This window comes from Atta colombica, unplaced genomic scaffold (assembly GCF_001594045.1).
Source record: "Atta colombica isolate Treedump-2 unplaced genomic scaffold, Acol1.0 scaffold126, whole genome shotgun sequence".
Lineage (NCBI taxonomy): Eukaryota > Metazoa > Arthropoda > Insecta > Hymenoptera > Formicidae > Atta > Atta colombica.
The window spans coordinates 6,925,560-6,931,885 of NW_017259213.1; the positions used below are offsets into that span (position 1 = coordinate 6,925,560).

The following is a 6,326-nucleotide window of genomic DNA, read 5'->3' on the forward strand; positions in this document are numbered from 1 at the left end:
TTGAATGAAACAATAAACGGCCTTCTTTTCGAGATTTTATTACGTATTTCGGCCTCTATCTCGCGCATCAGGTTATAATGATTATTCATCAGTACACGTGAATGGCTTGTTAAATCCCCTTCACTACATTCATGGTGAGATCGTAATTAGGAAAAAAAACGCATTTATGATGCCAAAACTCATTAAGTTCAGTACCGGCAGAGCGGACCAGAAACGTTTTAACATTTTATATTACAAGCAGCTTTTTTCTCACGTTTCACGCATACTATTTACGAGACATGATGCCACCGTGTATTTTCGATCATGAAGCTTATATACTCATAAAGATAAATACAATATGGCTGCATCAGCGGGATCATTACGATTTTTTATTTGTTTTATCTTGTTACGGGAATCATTTGCTCGGAAAGACCGTCTCTCTCGAATTAACATCAAGAGACGTTATTTCCCGAGAGATTAAATATTAATTTTAACATACAATGTTTTAACATCCGATATTATCGAATATTCTTTTACAGTCGCAACCATATCATTTTTTTTTTTACAAAATCTCTTCGAGAAATCTCTCCGTGCTTTCCAATATTTATTTCGGCATTTTTTCTATTCTTATAAAATTTATAAAAAATAAATAATTTAAATACAAAGAAAGTCTTCGATAGCACAATGAATTAAAATTTCAAATGAATTTCTAAAAAGGACAATGAGAGTCAAGAACGTGTCAGTGCACAAAAATTTGTTTTATATTGAACGAATCAATTTAATTATAATTTAATTAAAACTCCAAACGTTTCGGTTCTAACAAAAAAATCCTTAGTGGGCAAACAATTAATCAGTATGATGTAATAATTCTCGAAACATTTCTTTAAGAAGGGAAATATCTTTAAGAAGCTAAAAAATGTCAATTTTCAACTATTTTTTAAATGAAAAGGTTTGGTTAATTATTTCAAAATTTTTTATGCTATTTCTTTTGTCTATTTTTTGAGTATATAAATATATTTTTTTTATAAAATATTTAAAAATACTGAAACTGTATCGCCGGAAATAACAGAAGTGGCGATGTGATTTGCTGACACATAGCTCCAGTTATATTGATCCGAAAACAGAACAAATTTTTTTAAGTTAATAAGTTATATAGGCTCTATGTGAACTTAAAAAAAGTGAAAAAAAATAAAAATTGAAGAAATGTCGCAGGTTTGAAAAAAGATGTGAATTTTTCATGAAATTTTCATTGAATTTTACAATAAAAAATATTTTTTAAAAATAATTTTCATAAACATTTAGGTTCACATAGAAGGTAATTATAGTTTAGTTGTAACTATAATTTGAAGAGGATCGATTAAATAATTTTTAAGCTATCTTATACGCCAATTTTAAAAATAACGTTTTGAGAAAAACGCGTTCAAAGTTTTAAAAGATAAAAACTATATGATTTCATTCGCATTCTGCGTGTGACTAAAACATCTTTGAAGTTGAATTGACATTCTCCAAAACATTTGGTCAATTACTTGAACAGAATAATATCGGAGAAGCGATTATGAGAAGACACATAGAATATAATACAATATAGAATTACAATAGGCGAATCTTTTTGTTCCGAGCGTACTATATGGCATGCTCTAGTTACGTACATAGATAATAACTCCGCCAATTCTTCGAAATTCGATATAAAATTTTGTCAATATATTCTTCATATATACTAACATTTTATGCAAAAAAAGTACATTCTTTTAAAGTTATTGTAGTAAAGGTATTTCCTCCCTTAAAACAATCTTTATTCGCTAAAGAGTTAAAAATGCAAAAGTCCTTAATTTTATGTTATCACTCGAAATAGAAGAATTCAGAAAGAGTGTGATAGTTCATGAAAGCAGACAGAGTATATCAGAATAAGTAAATTATTAGTTAATAGACGAACTCACACACACGCACGCACGCACGCACAAATTAAATGATGTGACAATTAAATGGAAGTTTACATATCGATAAAAACAATCGAAATATATTTAAATTTACAAAACAGAGGAGACGATCAATTGTTATTCTAACGAAAAGACTAATGAAAAAACATTGTCGTCATAATAATTGATTTGACATTTTAACCTACGAAAGATCGAGACTAGAAACATTAATTCCTATAAAAGAAAGCGCGCATCCATACTTGAAATCTTTTGTTCGCAACCTATCACAATTAAACAGATCACTGACCTCATCTCAATTAGCTGACAATCGTGCTTATATGCCGACGTGAATAATTTATTTGCTACAATTCAAATATATAATCATATGTAAATAGCGTAATTACGTTTTTCGTATATATAAATTATATAAATTATAATATAAATGTGATTGTACATTAAACAGTGTAGAAAAAAAAAAGAGAATTTCGAACTTTTTATTTCAAAGTCCTCTTTGCCGCTCATCACAGTCGCCGAGTTTGCGATGCTCGTGCATCTTTAAAAAAATATTTTAAAAACATTCAATAATAATATTAATAAAACTTTAATATAGATATTATACTTGAAAGTATTACAGCCAAATCAAATCAAATTTATAATTGATGTGAAATGGTTTTTTTTTTTGGGGAAAAACAATTTTAATATGTTAAACATATTGCCGTTATGACAGACTACGTGTATGGGCATAACATTTTCTTCTACACATTTTCTTTTACAAAAAAATGAAAGAGAGAGAAGGACGAGGGAGAAAGGGGAGAAATATTAACATAATAAATTCTATAAATTCTATAATGATATATTTTTTTTCATTACAGCTGAAGTTTTGATTTTTACATATCTAATACTATAAAGATGACTACCATTAAAGATCGATTTGAGTTTGTCCGTTTGGATAGCTTCAAAAACTCATATTTATGAATAAAGCCAGAAGAATTCGCGGCGGGGGGATTTTATTATACGGACGAAAGCGACAAAGTAAAATATTTCATGTGTGAAATTGAATTAATTAAATGGAAACCAGAAGACTATTCGTTAAGCATAAACTGAATTCTAGAAAATGCGATTTTGTTAATAATATTTCATGCGGAAATCGTACCGATCAGTACGAATTCTAGCACAATTCCGGCATCTAGCCTTTAAGGAATAGACGAATGTCATTATGATTCTACAATCAGGAGTTTCGTGCAAACTATGAAGAAACAGAAGAAAGAATGAATTATTGGCTGAAACAGTTTCTGTACCAAGAGCTTCAATACCGAAGCATCGTATGATAGATGACCTAAAGCAAGGTCATAAGCTGAAAAACTAGCAACTGCTGGATTCTATTATTCGGGAAATGGCGATAAAATAGTGCTATTACTACGGTGGACAATTAAAGAATCTGGAGCTGAACGATGATAAAAGTAAAACGTGCCAAATGATTCCACTACTGTCTTTATCTAGTTTTACTAAAGGAGCGGAATTTATAAACAACGCTACTAAGATAACGTATATCAAAGTAATAAGCAAATTTAATAAAATATATGTATTATTATTGGAATTATGCAATTTGTATGTTTTTAATTAACATTTATTTTATTCTATTCATAAAATTATGAAATATAATTTTAATTATGAAATTGTGCTGAACGCAATAATCAGTTCCAAATCGTTTTATTTTTTAGAAAAAACTCCCATTTCTGTAATTGATACAATGAAAGAGAAAACTGATAATGGGAATATTATGCTAGTGGAAGCTCTCAATTAATGCTAAAAAAAGAAAATCTAATTTATCTAATATATAAGCAAGTGGTGTATCAGATGAAGCCAGCAACAAAGAACAATCTGTTCAAATACAGACTGATAAGATTATGCAGAATATAAAATTATGGAGAATTTGTTGTAGTAAAAAACGACAAATCTTATTTATGCTATGCTATCATTTTTTGGCATGTAAAAAATGTGCGACAGATTTGACAAACTATATATGTGGTGAGAATATTAAATGTACTTCAAAAGCGAATATATAATATCTTTATTTTTTGTGCTAAATAATCTGTAGTTTCTATAAAATTTTTCACTTATTGACATTATAAAGATTGACACTAAGCAAAATTAAACTATTACTTAATTTTGCTGATTCGTATAACGTATTAAGTAGATACAAATTAGAAAATGAAAAAAATGATCTTAGTTTCTTTTTATCAGTATTTAAATACAAAATGTATGTTTTTTTTTTAAATGAACGCCAATTATTGAAGCTAATTTATATATAGCTATTATTGAATTATATATATATCTGAATTTTGTCTAATTTGTAAGTTTTTATCGAGATAGCTGAAATTGTAAATAAATTGACATCAATAATAATTGATTTTTTTGCATTCATTGATTTTTTTCTGGAAACGTTGCAGCATATTGTGTATTTTTTTTCATTTTTATTGTACATACATATTCCATGAGAATCATATAATAAAACACTTGATAATCTGTACAGTTTCGTAACTTCTATCTCTTTCGAATATCTCATCAGAAAATTATTACAGCTAGAAAAAAATATGAGAGTAATCGCATTGATATATGTTTATTGCAGCAAAACATGATAATCATAGTACATAATTATGACATTCATTTGTTACATTCGCTTGTTTATCTTAGTAGTAAGAAATAATTTAAAGATATATTCGAAATATACGATGCAGATGAATAACTGAAATAGAGTTATGAATTATTTCGATATCGAGATCAACAGTTTTAGCACTTTTAAAACGTAATTTATTAGAATTAGAAAATTATTTTGAGGACACATGTTATATAGAGAATATACATTTATTCCGGTGAACACTAACATACTATAACTTACGTACTTATGTAAATTGTCTAATGCACTTTAATTTGATTAGAATGTATTTCGGTCTTTTTCTATTTTCGACCTCATTGTTGTACCTAAATATTATACTATCGTAATTTCTCATCATTGAGATGTAGATATAAGACTATCTTTCTGGAATTGCATTCTTTGCGATTAAAATGAGGCAAATATCTACGCTTTAATATATTAATATTTGAGTTTTTTATTTTATTTACGAATATGTATCTGTTAGATTGTTGAACGCTAAGAAAGCATTGTACATCAATGTTTAATGAGGCAAAGATACTTTAGGGACCTATTGGTAATTTATTTTAAATAAATTTCTACATAGATATGTTTTCATAAAGCGTTGGTTAAACTTTCACTCACAGATTTTCAACTGGGCAGTATATTTTTTTCCCGCTTTCTCTTTTCTCATTTTCTCTTTCTTTTTCTCTTTTTGTTTTGTTTCATCGTTATATATTAAACTATAATTTAAATCATACAACAAACAACTTTCTGAAACAAATCCGAAAGATATATTTTTAAATGTCAAAATTAAAAATGTTTTCAGACTTAATAAAGCGTAATTCAATAAATCAATACATTCTCATATTTTTAAAAAACTTCTATATAACCTAAATATCAAGCAAGTTTAACGATTAACTTAATGATTATTCATCTCTTTGATTCATTATTTAGATAGATTATCTTAGGGATTATTTTGTCAATTAAATAGCTGCGCCACACAAAGAAATAGTAAAAATAGATTATATAGCACTATATTGCCATCTTATAAAAAAATTTCTTGCAATCTCTTTGTGCAAAAGCTATATCATAGATTGATTCTAAAAAGCGCAATGGCACCATTTACTAAAACTTATAAAATCATATGCATCCTTAAAGCTTACAATTCATAACATAACATTTTTTTATTTTACACATTTTGTTAATACGAATTAGATAGTATAAGAGAGAAAAACATTAACAAAATTATTGTCTTATTCAAAAACGATAATCATTATACAAACAGATTTGATTATAAAATTGGTCCAATATTAATACTAATATGTATAATATTTTGTGACTGTCATTAAGTTTCGCTTATATTACAACAGAATGTGTTTTCAAAACGCATTAATGTAACTATATCTTAGATTTAACATTATACCCGTTTTATACTGGATAATAATCGCACAGTAGCAATCAATATATAGTAAATTATATATAGTAAATTATATAAAACTTTTATCTTTAAGATAAAATGTTCAAAAATATATTACTTAATATTATATTGCTACACTATTCAACTGCAACTTGTTCACGCGACTATTGTTCAATAAAGAACAGATATAAAAAAGCTTTATTAAAAAAAACTCCTATAAACGCGAATATACATTTAATATATGTGCAAATTTTATATTTACATATTTATATATATAATTCTATCTCTTTCTCTTTTTATGAATAACATTCTTTATAAATTTGTGACATAATATTGAGATTCTTGTCACTTATGTATATATATTTTATATACATACATT

At 26.9% G+C, this 6,326-nt stretch overlaps 1 pseudogene; it reads left to right on the top strand.

Moving 5' to 3' along the window:
* The first annotated feature begins 2,804 nt into the window (after positions 1 to 2,804).
* On the top strand, positions 2,805 to 4,550 carry LOC108694963 (annotated as a pseudogene).
* The last annotated feature ends 1,776 nt before the right edge of the window (positions 4,551 to 6,326 follow it).